Source organism: Sus scrofa, chromosome 7 (assembly GCF_000003025.6).
Source record: "Sus scrofa isolate TJ Tabasco breed Duroc chromosome 7, Sscrofa11.1, whole genome shotgun sequence".
In the NCBI taxonomy this organism is placed as follows: domain Eukaryota; kingdom Metazoa; phylum Chordata; class Mammalia; order Artiodactyla; family Suidae; genus Sus; species Sus scrofa.
This window is the reverse complement of record NC_010449.5, coordinates 16,082,557-16,100,724: the sequence shown is the minus strand read 5'-3', so window position 1 is coordinate 16,100,724 and position 18,168 is coordinate 16,082,557. Positions and strand designations below refer to the sequence as shown.

The 18,168-nt window shown below is 39.2% G+C and overlaps 1 protein-coding gene across 10 annotated transcripts in view; it reads right to left on the bottom strand.

The window, feature by feature from the left end:
* CDKAL1 (CDK5 regulatory subunit associated protein 1 like 1) overlaps positions 1–18,168 on the bottom strand; it is a 658,999-nt gene that overhangs the window by 468,919 nt on the left and 171,912 nt on the right. The gene's annotated exons all lie outside the window — the stretch shown is intronic.

Here is an 18,168-nt window from a genome sequence, read left to right as displayed (position 1 = left end):
AAAACAAACTGTTAAACAAGCAATTTACATGAAGAAACATTAATTTTTGTTTATCCTTCTGCTTGATTCAACATAACACATTTTCAAAGCACATAAATGCAGGTTTTCTTTAATTAATGCATTTGGAGATATTATACAAAATATCCTGCATTGTTTTGGGTTACAATGAAGTATGAAATTATCATTCTCCTGTTCTCCAATTATAATTAAAGAAATCATGTTAAATAAATCATATTTAAATAAATTGCCTGGAGTTCTGTTAGGATAGCCTATCAATATAAACTCAACACATCCTGAGATATAAACTGAAATTTAATTAAAACATGTCTCTTCACACAGAGCTTCAAGAAAAATAGCAAAATATGACAACCTGCACAAAAGGACCTGCCGGTATTAAGAAGATCTACTCTAAATTTTATGCTTTATTATTTTAACACCGAAATGCCTTTTAATGAATTTCTACCATGTGCACGGTACTCTGCTCAGGTTCACAGAATACAAAATCAAATAACAGCTCCTGCCCTAGACACCAGTGACTAAGAAAGATTTCCCAGGGTGCCATGGGAACACAGAGGAAGGTAATAAAATATATCCGAGTAATCCAGGAATGCATCTCAAGGAACCAAAGGTGATTCCTGAGGGATAAACAGGATTAAGATAGACGTTCACTAAGAGATTGAGTTAGAGTGGCTAGAGTTTAGAAGGAAAATGAAAAAAGCAAAGATTGTAGTCCAAGAAGCTAGAGGAAGGAGAGGAAGACGAGTAAGAATAGGTAAAAAGTTGATATTCCTTCTACTTTTACAATCCTCAATATCATTACTGTTTTATCACAAAATAGAAATATAAAAAGAAATAAAGTCATAACATTCTCCATTTCCACTCCTCAGATGAAATCACTCATAATGGCTTGATGGATAGATACCAAGGTACTTTCTAGTGTTAAACATTTATACCTAGTCGTGTTCCATAGGGTTTTTTCCTTAACGAATTATGACAGATAAATAATAGGTCCGTCCCTTGACTTTTTTTTTTTTTTTTTTGTCTTTTTCTAGGGCCACATCCGCGGCATATGGAGGTTCCCAGCCTAGGGGTCTAATAGGAGCTGAAGCCGCTGGCCTACGCCAGAGCTACAGCAACACCAGATCTGAGCCAGGTGTGCAACCTACACCACAGCTCACGGCAACGCCAGATCCTTAACCCACTGGGCAAGGCCAGGGATCAAACCCACAACCTCATGGTTCCTAGTCGGATTCGTTAACCACTGAGCCATGACAGAACTCCAACTTTTTTCTTTATATCAATACATATAGGTCTGTTTCATTTTACTAAGTGCCTAGTATCTCATACATACATAATAACATAATACATTCTTTATTATCCTCTTGATGGACATTTTTGTTATTCCTAATCTTTCATTGTTATACAACATTACAATGAACTCAGTTGAGACAAAAAGAATCTTTTAAAAACATTTTATTGGAGTTCCCATCTTGGCATAGTGGTTAACAAATCTGACTAGGAACCATGAGGTTGTGGGTTTGATCCCTAGCCTTGCTTAGTGGGTTAAGGATCCAGCGTTGCCGTGAGCTGTGGTGTAGGTGCAGGCTCGGCTCAGATCCCATATTGCTGTAGCTCTGGTGTAGGCTGGCAGCTACAGCTCCAATTCAACCCCTAGCCTGGGAACCTCCATATGCCGAGGGAGCGGCCTTAGAAATGGCAAAAAGACCAAAAAAAAAAAAAAAAAAAAAAAAAAAATTCCCTGCTAGTTCAGTAGGTTAAGGATCAGGCAGTTGTCACTGCTGTGGCTCTGGCTGCCTCCATAGCACAGGTTCCATCCCTGGCTCAGGGATTTTTGTATGCCACAGATGCAGTCCCAAAAAAATGCAATGGCAAATCTCTTGGAAGTACTCCTTTGGCCTTACAGAAATAAAGGAAGATTTGTGAGAATATATTTGAATGCAGCTCTGCCTATGACCACTCCGTTCAGCAAGATAGTAGCAGTAGCAATAATTATTGAGAAGTTGTCAAAGGCAAAGTAAATCTCACCTAACTGTAGATGGATATGTCCATGTCCACCAGAACCACTGGAGCCATTAGGCTCTGGTTTTATTAAGAGAATCCACATGACTTCCTTACAGAATACAATCAAAGCAAGGATAACAGTTCAAAGAGGAAGAAGTAGACAACAGTGTCTCTACAGAAAAACAAGTAACATAAAGACTAAAATGGCTATGCCTTATCTTACAATAAGGGGGGGGCTAATGAACTTGGGAGACAGTTCAGCATTAATCAATCATAAATAAGCAAGTGGTCATAGCTGATACAAACAAATCTTACAAAAAGCTGGGTAGAATGAAGAGGAAGAGGACTCCCGGTAGTAAAAAAAAAAAAAGCATAAGTGTGCTGGTATATTTAATCCTGTCTTTCCTTTTTCCTTTCCTTTTTTAAAGTTTACAGGCTAAGGGGGAAAAGGCCATAGACAGAAAGGAATTGAAGACAAAAGAAATAAGTCATGGAGCTAGGTTCCTCAGGAGGTAGAGAGGGTTAAAATCCAAAACACAGGTAGAGACACAAGCCCAGAATGGGAGCGGGGCCAAGTCATCTTCCTCGGAAACAGGGAAACAGGTAAGAGCACTCTCGTTGAAGTCAGGGAGGTTATCAAGCAAGTCTCCCATCTCGTGGCCTCAACTTTTCTCAGTGAAGCAAGAAGCAATTTCATCTGCTATAAGTGAGAAAGCATATTGTTAATAAAGAACAGCTGATGTTTAAAATACCTACTAAAAGTTTAACCCGTTAAAAGAAGTGAAGACTGGAAATGTGTAAAAACTGCCAGACAGTATTGAGATACCAGTTGAAATTATATACCATGAATTTTTAACAGTGACTCCACCATGTAATTTTTCTCAGGGCCCAGCAGTTCTCATGGAAGACTCAACAGTTAAATGGACTGCTCCAAGGTCTGTTCACTCCATCAGTCATTCATTCTCTCATCATTTATTAAACATCTAGCATATGCCAGGAAGGCTCAAAGTCTGGAAAACTCCACTTCGAGATTTATAGGATGAACTCGAAGGATATGGAAAAAAGGCAATTAACTCTGCATTTTGGCTAAGACGAAACTTAGACAGAGAAAGAAGAAGAGCCAGGAAGGAGAAATAAAGTGGCTTAGAGTTGGAGGAAGGAAGGAAGAAAGAGACGGTAGGAAAGAGGGAGGGAGGAGAGAGTGAGAGAAAGGGAGAAAGCATAGGAGGTTATAACAGAGTACAGACACTGGCACTGAGTATGTGTGAAGACTAGCAAGGTCCAAGACGCAGTCATGAGAACAAGTTGTTGAAACAAGATAAAGGTGATAATCAGTGGAGCTAAGAAGTAATAAAGTCAGAGGTTAGAGAGTTGGTGAGACAATACATATGGACACTTGAACTCTCCACCACATTAGAAACTTGGGTAGGATAAGGGAGAGTTGATCAAATTTCCCAGTGAATGTAGGTGAATGACCAACATATCAGGACAGAATAAAAGAACAATATGAAATAATGCAATGATGAAACCAAAACAAAAATGCTTCCTTCTGCAGTTGGAGATAAAATAATTCAAAGGGAGAACTTCACCCAATCTCAACACATGGAATGAATAAGAAGCAGTGCCCGTGGATGAGAGTCAGAGCAGTATGCAGAGGGAGCAACTGAAAGGTTAAAAACTTGAGGGTAGGCTAAAACTATAAAATTCTTGGAAGAAAACACAGCCATAAATCTAGATGAACTCCGTATAAAACTCTGTTTTCTTAATATTACATCAAAAGCATGAGCAATGAAAGAAGAAGGGCAAACTGAACATCATCCAAATTAGAACCTCTTGGTGCATCAAAGGACACTACCAAGAAAATAACAAAACAACATAAAAAATGGGAGAAAATTTGCAAATCATATACCTGATAGGAGACCCAAATCTAAAATATATAAAGCACTCCTCCAACTCAATAAAAAGACAAATAAACCACTTAAAAATGAACATGTTCACACATACTAACATATACACACTATCACATATAAGACAGATAACTAACAAGGACCTACTGTACAGTCCAGGGAACTCGATATTCTCTAATCATCTATATGGGAAAAGAATCTCAGAAAGACTGGATATATGTACATGTATAACTGATTCACTTTGCTGTACACCTAAAACTAACACAACATGTAAGTCAACTATACATCAATAAAATATTGAAAAAATAAAAAATGGCAAAAGATCTGAAAAGACACTTCTCCAAGGAGTATATATGAATGGCCAATAAGCACATGAAAAGATGTTCAACTTCATTAGCCAACCACAGAATGCAACTTAAAACCACAATGGCAGCAACAGGGAATTATTATGTAATGTTCATAAATTTTCAGTTTGAAAAGATGAAAGCATTCTGGAGATGGATGGTGGTGATCTTTGCACAGCAGTGTAAATATCCTTTCTTTTTCCTTCTTAGGGCTGCACCTGCGGCATATGGAAGTTCCCAGGCTAAGGGTTGAATGGGAGTTGCAGTTGCCACAGTTGCCACAGTTGCTGGCCTACACACAGCCAGAACAATGCTGGATCAGAGCCACGTCTGTGATCTACACCACAGCTCACAGCAACACTGGATCCTTAACCCACTGAGCAAGGCAAGGGATCGAACCTGCATCTCATAGATACTAGTCGGGCTCATAACCTGCTGAACCACAAGGGGCACTCCGAAGACAGTAAATTTTATGTTACGTGTATTTAACCATGAGACACTACTTCCTACCCACTGGGATGGCTATAATCAAAAAGACAGACAGTAACAAGTGTGGGCAAGAATATGGAGAAATTGGTACCCCATCACATTGTTAGTGGGAATGTAATTAAATGGTGCTGCTGCTTTGGAAACCACTCTGGCAGGTCCTCAAACGGTTAAACCGTATGATCCAGCAATTCCAATTCTAGGTGTATACCCAAGAGAACTGAGAACATAGGTCCACACACAGACACAGCATTGCACACAAAGTCATAGCATTATTTATAATATACAAAAGGTAGAAACAGCCCAAGTCCCAACTGCTGATGAACAGATAAAGAAGAGGTGGTACAGCCATACAAGGAATTATCAGTGAATCATAAAGGAGAATGAAGCAGTAATAATGTTAAAGCATTATTCTAAAGGAAAGAGGCCAGAGGCAAAAAAAGAAAAGTATTATTTGATTCCACACATATGAAATAACCAGAATTGGGAAATCCTCAGAGACAAAGTATATTCTTGACTACCTATGGACAGGTAGTGAAAGAAATGAGAGGGATTGCTAAGGAGCACTATGTTTCTTTTTAGTGTGATGAAATTGTTTTAAAATTGATTGTAATGGGAGCTCCCGTGGTGGCTCAGTAGGTTAAGAACCCAACTAGTTTCCATGAGGATGTGGGTTTGCTCCCTGGCCTCACTCAGTGGTTAAGGATCTGGTGTTGCTATGAGCTGCAGTGTAGGTCGCAGACATGGCTCAGATCCCCCGTGTTGCTGTGGCATAGGCTGGCAGATACAGCTGCAATTTGACCTCTGGCCTGGGAACTTCCATGCCACAGGTGTGGCCCTAAAAAGCAAAAAAAAAAAAAAAAGAAAAGGAAAAAAAAACCCAACTGTAGTGATAGTCACATAACTCTGTGAATATACTAAAAACCATCGAATTACACACTTTAAATGGGGTTTGAATTACATCTTAAGAAGGCTGTTAATATCACCACCCCTCCCCCATAAAAAAAGTTAAGGGTGGTTAAATGTTCCAATGAAAAGGTCATGAAACTCAAGGAGTAACTGAGGAAATGTTCCAATTAAAGGAGACTTAAGTGACCTGACAAGTGAATGCAACGGATCTGGGATCTTTTCTTATAAAGGACGTTACTGGGACAATTAACAAGGTCTGAGTAACTACAGCATATGGAAGTTCCAGGGCCAGAGGGCGAATCAGAGCTTCACTCGGTCCTACGTCACAGCCATGGCAACACCAGATCCAAGCAGCATCTGCAACCTACGCCAGATCCTAAACCCAAGGAACGAGGCCCAGATCAGACCCATGTTCTCACAGAGACATCATCGAGTCCTTAACCAGCTGAGACACAATGGGAACTTCTAAACATAAGGATATTTAAAAGTAAAGGGCATCATATTTATATCTCACTACTAAAAGGATTGGAAAAAATATGTATGTATAAACACTAATAGTTGGGGAATCTGGGTAAATGGTAGAAGTTATTTTTTTTTTTTCTTTAGGGCCACATCCTCAGCATATGGAAGTTCCAGGCTAGGAGTCAAATAGGAGCTACAGCTGCCAGCCTATACCACAGCCAGAGCAACACCAGATCTGAGCTGCATCTGCAACCTACACCACAGCTTACGGCAGATCCCCAACCCACTGAGCGAGGTGAGGGATTGAACCCGTATCCTCATGGGCACTAGTCGGATTTGTTTCCGCTGCTCCACAACGGCAGTTCCCGACATTAATTATTTTTGCAACTTTTCTGTGAGTGTGAAATGATGTCAAAATAAAAGTTTAAGCGTGTCAGTGTTGAAGACATAAAGATTTTCGTTTACCCTACTGGTCACATCGAATCTACTTAAATATATACTGCTGAAAATATACCCTCTGATTTTTAAAAAGTACGTGATTATCACACTTGCTCTTACAGCAGAAGAATAGATATTGCCTATATCTGAAAAGTAATCACTGAGTGGTGTGGGGAAACTCCAGGACTTCAAAAGGAAGCTTCTACTAAATTTTAAGAAAAAGGAAGAAAAGCATTTGATTACAAAAAAGCAAAGGAGAAGCTGTTCATTAAATGCTTTAAAGAAAATGTTGTGTCGTTCCCATTTCTAGTAAGGAGTCACTAGAGGAAATGGTAGAAGAAAAAAAGGAAAGAGGAGGAGATGGCAAAGAAACAAAAAGGAGATTCGGGGAAGGGAAATTAAGGGAGGAGAGAGAGAGGTTAGGTGGGTGGGAGGTGGGGGAGAAGAAAAAACAGTCATGAGTGAGAACAAACTCAAGATTCCCATACAGGAATGAAGACTACATTGAATTCATTCTGGGGAGAAAAGGAAAGCTGTTCTTAATTAATACTATAAATTGTAGCCCTGAATACACAAGAGCTTAGTCTCTGGCATATAATTCAAATAAAATAAATAAAACAGTATCTTATGTCCTTCAGGCACTTAGTTATAAATATACAGGAAAAAAAGACATGCAGTATGTTCTATTACTGACTCCATATGTTCTTGACAATGAAGAAAGGAGCTGGTGAATAAACAATTCATAAATAATATTAATGAGTCATTCTGCTGCAGAACTTCTAAAAGAAACCCATAAAAATATTTTATTCAGCTATTATGAATACTCCAAATTTATAACTAAACGCATATTGAAGAAACAAACCCATACAAAAGTCACCTAAAGCAAATAAAAGAGCTATTCTGGAGTTTCCTAATTGTTTAGAGCAGTGCTAACCAAGAGACCTTTCTACAAGGACGGAAATGTTTACATGCTGGGCTGTCCAACATGGTAGCCGCCAACCATATGTGGTTACTACATACTTGAAATGTGCCTGTGACTGAGGAACTGAATTTTAATTTTAATTAATTCAAATAATCATCTGTGGCTATTGGCAACCATACTGGAAAGTGCATGTTTAGAGTATGGCTAAGACAGCCACCCAGTTTGCGGTGATTTGTTAAGGCAGCTCTAGGAAATGAATACACACCTCAAACAATTTTGCCAACTAGGCTAAAAAAAAAAAAAAAAAAAAATGCAAAAGGGCAAGTCAGGGAACAAACTGATAGCATCCTGTAGTCAGAGGCTCTGCTTTAGTATCCACCTGAAGTATCCTCTTTTCTGAGCAAACAGCAACTAGACAAGTTACTGACTAGTAATAACACCATGATAGTTAACATTTCTGGAACAATTACCACGCCCTAAGCTCTGTGTTAATGTGCTCTAAGCACCATCACTTTGAATCCTCACAACACTCCTTGGCAATAGATGCTTATTGTTATTTCCTAGGCTGAGGGAACTAAGGCAGAGGATATCCTGCTAAATTCTTGCAAATACTCTCAGTTTATCTTATCTAGGAATGGCACAGAGGGAGTGTATTTCATGACTTCCCCTCTTCCTTTACACACAGAGATCATTACTTCATAATCACAAAAAGCTATCCAAGTGAACCCGGACTTTCAAGTGACTCAGGCAACAACTATTCCCCCAAACTGCCCTGTTAAATCACCAATGCCATGCATGCATTCACTTGACAACTATCTATGAAGCACCAACCAACTACGACTGTTCCAGGCACTGGGGGTACAATGGTGAAAAAAACCCAGTCCTTGCTTCATGGAACTTACAGTCTAGTTGGGGCAAACAAACAGGTAAACAAACAGAAATGTTCATTTCCTAATCACGATAGATGCTATGAAGACAGTGAACCTGGGAATGGCTGGAGGTGGAGAGAGCAATTATGTTACAGTGGTCCAGGCAAACCTCAGAACAGTCAGCATTAATGCTGGGACCTGAACCATGAGACAGAAGCATCAATGTGAACCTCCAAAGGGAAGAGTACACACAAGGGCTGAGAGACAGAAAGAATGGCGAATGAGAGGCACCAAGGTAGGAGATGAGGTCAGATAATTAGAGGACAAAGATTACATGAGACTTTGTAGCTCATGCTACGCTGTTTAGATTTTGTTCTACCTACAAAAGGAAAGGATTGTAGGATTAATAGAACAATTTCAATAGCATCATCCAGGCTAATTCTACTGAAAACTATGCAAAGACTATTCACATTTCTCCATGACTTGGTGTGTCTTTTTCATGTTACACGAATTTGGCTAATTTTTTTTTTAATTATTATCTCTTGATTTTATCCCAAGACACTTCAAATCTTTTCAGGAGTAATGAAGGTTAATACATTCTAGATACACATCAACACAGATACAGAGGAACTCCCTCATTAGCTCTCCTAATTTTGATGGCATATAAATATATAAGTAAACTAGGACATCCTGTCATTATCATTCTAATTAGGAAATAGCAGACTAAAATTGTAAAGCCTCCTAAAAACTCTATCAATCTTTAAAAGAGAAAAAAAAAAGTCTTTTCCTGTTAAGAACTATATTATAAAAAGCCTTTTCCATTAAATATATGTTCAAAATTTCACCTTTACTATAATAGTTTTATCCAATAACCAGCACTTGGCAGGTCAATACTGACTTCTCTGTAAAAAATATTTTTCTCTCTAAAAAACTTTTCTTTAAGCTGTTAAGGAAAGTCCCTACCTCTATAAATGGTATTGGAGGAGAGCTCAATTTCCAAATCTCTTAGATTTGGGGAAGTCCAGAGCAGTCACCAGTTAACTCTACTGGAAGAAAGATTTCTTGAACTCACAAGCCCATAAACAAGTTTGCTAATGAACTGCACCAAAGAGCACTGGATGCTACATGTGGTTTAAATTTTTGAACAAACCTTTCTCATCTGCCAGTCTAGTTCCATCTTCTTTCATCTCTTCATTAAGAAAAATCCTCTTCCAGAGGTAGAAACAGCCCTTTCATTACAAGTCCTATGGCAGCACATTCCACACACCACTAAAAACGTTTTCTGCCTTAATGGTACCAGTGAGTGACGAACACTAAGAGATAAAAATTACTCATTGAAAGCTGAGACCAGGCTACATGGACAGCAGCAAAACGAGGCTCAGTACCAGGAACTTTCTCCTCTTAAATCCAATTAAAATGCCTATGAAACTTTGTGTGTGGGGGGGGATCTTTAACCATAACAAAATGCAACATGCTAAACTCTATAGAGAAACATTTTCTGGGGCGTTAGAATATTATAACCATATTAAAGAGTAAGATGTTATAAAGAAAAAAAATTTATAAAGTAATACTAGAGTTGAAAATAGTCATATCACAAACGAAACAGAAATACACATTACAGATGCAAAATATCAACTAATAATGTTGCATATGGCAGGCAGAATAATGGCCCCTCAACAGTTCCCACTATGGTGCAGTGGAAACCAATCTGACTGGTATCCAGGAGGATGCAGGTTCAATCCCTAGCCTCAGCTCAGTGGGTTAAGGATCTGACATTGCCTTGAGCTGTGGTGTAAGTCACAGACAAACCACAGCTCGGATCTTGTATTGCTGTGGCCATGGTGTAGGCTGGCAGCTGTAGCTACGATTCGACCCATAGCCTGGGAAATTCCATGTGTTGAGGTTGTGGCAAAGAAAAAGAAAAAAAAAAAAAAAGCCCTCTCAAAGATATTCAATTCTGATCCCCAAAACCAGAGAATGAGTTACCTTCCATGGAAAATGGAATTTACAGATGTGATTAAGATTAAAGATACTGAGATAATGAGATTAATCTCGATTATCCAGATGGGCCCAATCTATTCAAGTGAGTCCTTAAAAGCAGAGGATCTTAAGAAATAGCTGTGTGTGGAGTTCCTGTTGTGGCTCAGTAGTTAACAAGTCTGACTAGCATCCATGAGGATGCAGGCTCAATCCCTGGCCTTATTCAGTGGGTTAAGGATCCAGTGTTGCCATGAGCTGTGGTGTAGCTTGCAGACACAGCTCAGACCCTGAATTGCTGTGGCTGTGGTATAGGCCAGCAGCTACAGCTCCAATTTGACCCCTAGCCTGGGAATCTCCATATGCCATGGGTGCATGTCAAAAAAATACTAGAAATAATTAACATATAATGAATAAAAGTCACATAGCAATAAACACTAGACTGTATTGCTTCTAACTCTTACCTTTTCACACAATCTTACCCCCACCAGAGTCTTTCACCCTATCCTGCTGATTCTGTCTTAAATATTCCATTGAACGCAAACTCCTTCTTTCCACCCTATTTACCACTCATCTCCACTACCCCAAACTACACGTCTTAAAATTACCGCCTCCAACTTACATTCAAATCCGGATGCACTTTCTGCTATCCTTTTTCCCTACCAGGCACCCGTAACCACACATGCTTTGCCTTAGATATGTTATTGCCTCTGCTCAAAAGACCTTTCTTGGAGATCCTGCTGTGGCACAACAGGATCGGTGGCATCTTGAGAGTGCTGGGATGCAGGTTCGATCCCCAGCCCGGCACATTGGGTTAAAGATCGGCATTGCCACAGCTGCGGCTTAGGTTGTAACTGCAGCTCGATAGGATCCCTGCCACAGGAATACCATATGCCATAGGGCGGCCAAAAAAGAAAAAAAAAAAAAAAAAAAAAAGCCCTTTATCCTTTTTCCATTCATCAAGCTACTACTCAGCCTCTGAAACTCAATTCAAGAATGGCTTCAACCTCTGTGTGTCCACAGGACATTATCCCTGAGCATATTCGTCATAATTATCTCTCTTCAGACTTCACTGTCTTCAGGGAAGAAACAAGTTTTGTTCATCTCTTTATCTCTAGTAAATAGTTTCGCCCCAGGCATATATTTGTAATCAGTGTTAAATCCACTAGTAAGAAAGGTATGGAGTTTCCCCTGTGGCTCAACAGGATGGGTGGCCTCTGTGAGCACTAAGACGTGGGTCCAATCCCCGCCCTGGCACAGTGGGTTAAGGATCCAGCATTGCTGCAGCTGCGGCTTAGGTCACAACTGTGGCTTGGATCTGATCCCTGGCATGGGAACTGCATATGCCACAGAGTGGCCAAAAATGAAAAAAAAAAAAAAAAAAAGCTAATACAACAAGACTATGTGCCAGGGACCACGCTAAGCACATTATATGTATTAAACACTTTATCCCTAACAAAACTTCAAATTAAGTTCCATTATTATCTCCATACTACAGATGAACAAACTGAGGCACAGAGAAGTTAACTTGTACAAAGTCACACAGCTAATAAGCAGTAAAGCAGGGACACGAACCTATGGAACCTAACCCCTGAATCCATGTTCTTACTACTATGGTGCACTGCTTTTTTATAATTCAGTAGGTGAAAAATATGTACACATATAAATAAAATTAGAAGTAAAAACAACAGATCTAGCAAGAGACAAAAACGAACAAGTTTTTAAATCCACAGGTCATTCTATTACGATACTGCCATTTTGATAATTAAAGGTAAAAAGGCAGAATATGACAAAAAGAAGTATCAGAAGACATGAAGCAGAGACAAGCAGGAAAAGGACTATTTTTTCAAGTTTTGCTCTCAACATCGATGCCACCATTACTGAGACATAGTTCCATTTCATGACTCTTTTACCTTCTGTAAGAGAGTACATACTAGAAATATCCTTAAATGTATCCTCTTTCAAATGCCGCTTTATTTATACACATAATTTTCAAAATTAGCATTCACATGTGAAATAGTCATCGTGCTGTCTGACTTTGCAGGATTAAAGCAGCCTGCCTGAAAAGATGTTTAAAGCACTGCAAATCAACCTGGTAATAGCCCCTGAGATAAGTGGACACCTGTGTTAAACCACATTTTTGTTCGGCTCTCCAAAGAAAATTTGCACCTGCCTGCAGGGCTCCCAGCTGGCACATCAGGAAGTTTTGTCATTTACAAATTTTCAACATCAAACTGTATATTCTGCTTTGAACTGCATGTTTAAAAATGTTACAACCTGTTTATTAATTCACAATTTATTCAGGATTTCTAGAGATATCATACAAAGATAAGCCTAATGACTCAATACCAAGACCAAGTTAAGATGCAGTCTTTGTTAGCACAGAAAATCTACACAAAAGGTATAATTTTATAAACATGCTTTCATGAAACAGAATAAAAACTAAACTTCCTAACAAATGTCATGTCTATTAATAGCAACTAAATGACAAGAATTGAGAAACAGCACTACCTTAAGAACTCAAGGAGTTACCATTGTGGCTCAGACACATAAGACCCAGACTGGTAGCCATGAGGATGTAGGTTCTATCCCTGGCCTCACTCAAGTGGGTTAAGGATCAGCATTGCTACAAGCTGCGGCGTAGGTCGAAGATGTGGCTCAGGATCCAGCAGTGCTGCGTCTGTGGTGTAGACCAGCAGCTGCAGCTCCGATCCAACCACTAGCCTTGGAATTTCCATATGCCAAAGGTACGGCCCTAAAAAAGAAAAAAGGAAAAAAAAAAAAAAAAGAAGAAGAAGAACTCAAGCAAATAAGTATTATCTCAGCCCTCTTTTCCTAACACAAGCCTAGCTGATGGGCACAGAGTGTATTTCCTTGAGCCTTACAGCAAAATTCCCAACAAATCAGTCTCCCTGTTATCTAGGGACCCATCCCACCACATTGCCAGGAGGCTGAAGATATTTTAGGCTCAAACCAGATTTTTCTCCCCGAGAAATGGAATGTAGTCTCCTTGAGGACAGGGGTCTTTGGTGATTTTTATATACTGCTGCATTCCTAGCAACTGCAACAGCAGCTACCAGGCACTCATAAGTACTAACTGAATAAAAAGAAAAAAGAATGATGTGTCAGCCCTGGGGTTTAATGCCTGGCTTTCTGACTTCTGAAGTCTAGTATTCTTTTTTGCTACCAGAGAACATCCTTTCTGGTTGACTAATCTAAAAGAAACCTTCCTGCCAAAAAAAAAAAAAAAAAAAAACCTAAAGAGAAGCAAAGTACCGCTCAATGGGTATGGTCATAAGATCTTGGAACCATCTGCAGCTAGACACAGAGTAACCAAGGTAAACAAATAACAGCAGTGATTTAAAAAAAAAAAAAAAAAAAAAAAAAAAAAAAAGGTAACAGTGCATGGAAACTAACTCCAAGATGAACAGTTAACCATACATACTTGTCAAAAGAAAAATGAAAATCTTCACTGTAAGGTAAAATGTTTCAAAATACCATCAAAATGAAAAAGATCTTGATTCTACACTGATTACCTATAAATTTGTTTTTATAAATTTATATTCTAGATATAAGCTATAAACTTCATTTAATCATGCTAGTAAAAAAGCTTTCATTAAAAAAAAATCTTTTTATCCAAGACATTTAAGTTTTCAAATCTGTTCTTTCTCCTCTTTCACCGCGAAAAAACCAGGATGGGAAAAGCATAGAGATTGCTGCCAACAAAGCCAGTTCTTGGGACCCAGATGTTGATTGGTTTTACTTCTGGTTTTGATATTCCATTATTTTTTTTTTCTGTGCACCACCACACAAATAATATTCTTTGCAAGTAGACTCAGGAGACATTAAGACAGAAGATAATAAAAAGCCCAGGAGTCAATCCACTTATTACTATGAGACCTCACCACACTGCTATCTCTGATTATGGAAATAAATTACATGCTCCATTTCTAAAGGTTGACATGAGTGCAAATTAACATGTAACAAGGGTAATAATATCATACTTCCTTATTAAATATCTTCTTAAATGTTCGCTCCAGGAGCACCTGCAAACATGGGACAGTACGGCTTTTGGACTAAGGTGGCAGTAAGTACCTTGCTCACCACCTAATGGCAACTTTTTACGTCCATCACTTGGTCAACAGAACTGACGCATCCTGTACTGTGGGGTGACACAGACAAATCCCAGCAGGAGGTGAAAGCAAAGAAGGCAGTTCTAGCTCATCTCCCTTCCACCTCTATGAACGCCCTATGTCACAGAAGTTCCATAGGGGAAAACCCCTGAAGGAATAACGGTTTTCACAAAGTCTGTAAATAAGGAGTGCAATATAATTCTAAACATCCTCCTAAAAACAGTTTCTCAAGCCACTAAATTTACACATCTTCATTTTTTTTTTACACTTCAAAATTGTTTTTTCTTTGTGTAAGCTGATATAATTCACTCACTGTATCTCAGAAGGTTTCTGATTTTGCAGCACTTCAGCCATTCTGTTCAGAAACAGACCTCTCCAAATGCCAAATACAGATGATTACGGTTACCCTCCACATTTTTTTCCCAAAATTTTCAGTTCTCCTGGACATAATTTTTCTACATAAAGAATCAGTTATGGAGTTCTCACTGTGGCACAGCAGGTTAAGGATCTGGCATTGTCTCTCTGGCAGCACAGGTTCGATCCCCAGCCAGGTGTGGTGGGTTAAGGATCTGGTGTTGCTGCAGCTGTGGCATAGGTTGCAGCTGTAGCTCAGATTTGCTCCCTGGCCCAGGAACTTCCAAATGCTGTGCATGCAACCAGAAAGAAAGTAAAAAATAAAAAGTAGTCAGTTATGATAGATATCATATACAGCTGCCATAGATCAAAATGCTCTATAATAAAATGACTACTGACAAAGAATAATTTCATACTTTAATAACACCACTAAATGCTGAAGATATAATTAAATTACAACTCAGAAATGCTGTTATTGATAGTACATTTCTACCGTGAAAACTTTTCACAACATACTGATCTTAAATTTAAAATGAAAAGGAAAAACAAACAAACAAACAAACAAACAAAAAACAAAAAAAAGGAGTCCCCGTCATGGCACAGTGGAAATGAATCCAACTAGGAGCCATGAGGTTGCGGGTTCAATCCCTGGCCTCGCTCAGTGGGTTAAGAATCCAGAGTTGCCATGAGCTGTGGTGTAGGTCATAGATGAGGCTCGGATCTGGCATTGCTGTGGCTATGGCATAGGCAGGCAGCTGTGGCTCCAATTCGACCCCTAGCCTGGGAATCTGCATATGCCACAGGTGTGGCCCTAAAAAGCAAAAAATATATATAAAAATAAAATGAAAGCCCTTCACAAGCATTACTGCATCATATGCTGTTCCTAAAAATTAGAAAACCACTTATATCTAACAATTAAGGACAGTTAAATAACTCACAGTATACCCTTCAGTAGAATATTAACGCAGAATTTAAAATGGTTAAAGAGCTCACAGAAGAAAATCTCATGGAAAAATAAGAACACGAAATAGTTCTGAGATTCGAATTAAGTAAAATATGCAGAGGTTAAAAGTCTGAAGGGGATAAGCAAAGTCATAATTAGTATGCTGGGGTGAGAGGATTATGAATTGTCTTTCTATTCACTTTTTCAAACATATTATATCTCCATTTATAAGACAGCTAAATAAATCTAAAGAATTTTAATGGTAATAAACTAAGACAGGAGTTTCCACCATGGCACAGTGGGTTAAGAATCCAACTTCAGGAGTTCCCGCTGTGGCACAATGGGATTGGCAGCCTCTCTGCAGTGCCAGGATGCAGATTTGATCCCTGGCGCCTCACAGGGGGTTAAAGGATCTGACACTGCCACAGCTATAACACAGCTGAGGCTCGGATCTGACTCCTGGCCTGGGAATTCCATATGCTGCAAGGAGGCCAAAAAAGGAGAATAAGGAGTTACTATTTCGGCTCAATGGATTAAAAACCTGACCAGTATCCATGACGACAAGGGTTTGATCCCTTGCCTCCCTCACTGGGTAAAGGATCCAGCATTGCCATGAGCTGTGGTGGAGGTCACAGATGCAGCTCAGAACCTGTATTGCTATGGCTATGGTATAAGCCAACAACTGCATCTCCAATTATACCCCTAACCTGGAAACTTCCATATGCCACAGCTGCAGTCCTTAAAGGCCAAAAGGAAAAAAAAAAAGAGAGAGAGAGAAGAATAAAAAAGAAGAATCTGACTTTGGCAGCCTGGGTCACTGCAGAGGGCAGATTTGATCCACAGCCTGGCACAGTGGGTTGAAGGACACAGCATTGCCAGAAGCTGTGGTATAGGTCGCAGCTGTGGCTCGGATTCAAACCCCTGACCTGGGACTTCCATATACCATGGGAACAGCCATACAATTAAAAAATAAAAAATAAAATAAATAAAATGAGACAAAATGACCGAACAAAAAGAGTGCTAGATTAAACGGGAAAAAATGTTTATCTGCTACGCCCATGAGTTTATGCTGTCCTTGGAAATATCTTCCGTATCACCTGCATGGCACATCCTCTCTTAAGCTATCTTTAGAAGCTCCTCAACATCCTCACGTGTACTTAGCTCTTCACAGCAGACACTGCAGTTCAGGGAAATGTTACCATAACGAACATAGAGAAGAGGTTTTTGCCATGCCACAGAAAGTCTACTATTCTGGTAACTTAATTCCTTGAGATGAACTCAAAGATGAATTCCAAGGTTTTACCACACTCCAACTCTAAAAGAGAATTCTAACTAGTTTCCTATTTCCCTAACACAGCAGGATTATGTTTATGGAGAATGTTAGTCTGACATGAAAAGATAACTCAGGAGTCCATATTCATTTCATTCCTTCAACCAAGAGAAATCAAAATGTAAACAGACAAGTGGTAAAAACAAACTAAAGTTCCCAAACATTCAGGATCTGTTTGTTTAACATGAGAATGTTTGTTTAAAGATTATTAAATTTGCCACTGGGGCAAGGACTTTATAGCAGAAAACAAGTTCATTATATCAAGAATACAGTGTGAGAACCTATCAATAGAACATCAAATAGAAAAATTGCAATAAGTCAATTCAAGTGCCGATTATTCACATAATTTTTGCCTATGAGTATACGAGATATATATATATATATATATAATAGTTGATTTACAATTTCTGCTGTACAGCAAAGTGACCCAGTCATCCATACATACATATATTCTTTTTCTCACATAATCCCCCATCAGGTTCCATCACAAGTGACTAGATATAGTTCCCTTTGCTATAACAGCAGGATCTCATTGCTTATCTACTCCAAATGCAATAGTTATTTTTAATTAATAAAGCCTCATTAAAAGAAGATCATTACTGAGCACCATGAGCCCGGATTTAGCAGAATGGTGGAGGATGAAGCACCACCAATTGGTCAATAAATACTGCCTGAGCACTACCTACCTCTGGGCAAGTGTGAATAGCGATGGCCACAAAGAATAAGACAGTAGTGGTAGTCTCTAACTTCACAGAACTCACTGCCCAGTGGGGAAAGAAGCACGCCAACAACAAAAGTACAACAGGAAGCTTCTTTCATTGAGTCAGCCACCAGACACTGCCTGAAAGAGTGCCTACTGTGTGTTAGGCATTGTGGGAAAGGCTGGAGAAACGTGGTGAGAATTTTAAAAAGGACTGAAAAGTTGTCATCATGAAGCTAACTGAAAAGAGAGGAGGGCTTTATTCAATAAACAACGTCAGTTAACTCCCAAATTATAACTCTGTCAAATGCTGACAGGAGCCTTAAGGCCTGCCCAAAGTGGGCAGGGCAGGCTTACACAATGGGTACCCGT